Raw genomic sequence first — 957 nt, 5'->3', positions numbered from 1 at the left:
TCTTGTTCTGAGCCAGAATGGCATTCAGAGCATCAATCTCAAGAACTCCTTTCTTCTGATTAGTCCCATTGTTCACCAGGATTCCTTTCAGAAGTGTACATGAATTGGTTATTTGCAACCATTTCAATCAGCTCTTGAGCTTCTGTAGGCGTCTTCTTCAAATGAAGAGATCCTCCAGCAGAGCTATCCAAAGACATCTTGGATAGTTCAGAGAGACCATCATAGAAAATACCTATGATGCTCCATTCAGAAAGCATGTCAGAAGGACATTTTCTGATCAATTGTTTGTATCTTTCCCAAGCTTCATAGAGGGATTCTCCATCCTTCTGTCTGAAGGTTTGGACTTCCACTCTAAGCTTACTCAATTTTTGAGGTGGAAAGAACTTTGCCAAGAAGGCATTGACTAGCTTTTCCCAAGAGTCCAGACTTTCTTTAGGTTGAGAGTCCAACCATGTTCTAGCTCTATCTCTTACAGCAAAAGGGAATAGCATAAGTCTGTAGACCTCAGGGTCAACCCCATTAGTCTTGACAGTGTCACAGATTTGCAAGAATTCAGCTAAAAACTGATGGGGATCTTCCAATGGAAGTCCATGAAACTTGCAATTCTGTTGCATTAGAGAAACTAATTGAGGCTTAAGCTCAAAGTTGTTTGCTCCAATGGCAGGGATAGAGATGCTTCTCCCATAGAAGTCGGAGTAGGTGCAGTAAAGTCACCCCACCTTCCTTGCATTGTTGGCATTGTTGTTCTCGGCTGCCATGTGTTCTTCTTCTTTGAAGAATTCGGTCAGGTCCTTTAAAGAGGGTTGTGCTTTGGCTTCTCTTAGCTTTCTCTTCAAGGTCCTTTCAGGTTCAGGATCAAGCTCAACAAGAATGCTTTTGTCTTTGCTCCTGCTCATAAGAAAGAGAAGGGAACAAGAAAATGTGGAATCCTCTATGTCACAGTATAGAGATTCCTTG

At 42.0% G+C, this 957-nt stretch overlaps 1 non-coding gene across 1 annotated transcript; it reads left to right on the top strand.

Moving 5' to 3' along the window:
* The first annotated feature begins 251 nt into the window (after positions 1–251).
* LOC130942895 (small nucleolar RNA R71) lies at positions 252–359 on the top strand. The gene has a single exon (XR_009071442.1). It is a non-coding gene; the product is annotated as a small nucleolar RNA R71 (small nucleolar RNA).
* Positions 360–957: the final 598 nt, after the last annotated feature.

This window comes from Arachis stenosperma, chromosome 7, assembly GCF_014773155.1.
Source record: "Arachis stenosperma cultivar V10309 chromosome 7, arast.V10309.gnm1.PFL2, whole genome shotgun sequence".
Lineage (NCBI taxonomy): Eukaryota > Viridiplantae > Streptophyta > Magnoliopsida > Fabales > Fabaceae > Arachis > Arachis stenosperma.
The sequence above is the reverse complement of the archived record's forward strand: the minus strand, read 5'-3'. Positions and strand labels throughout refer to the sequence as shown.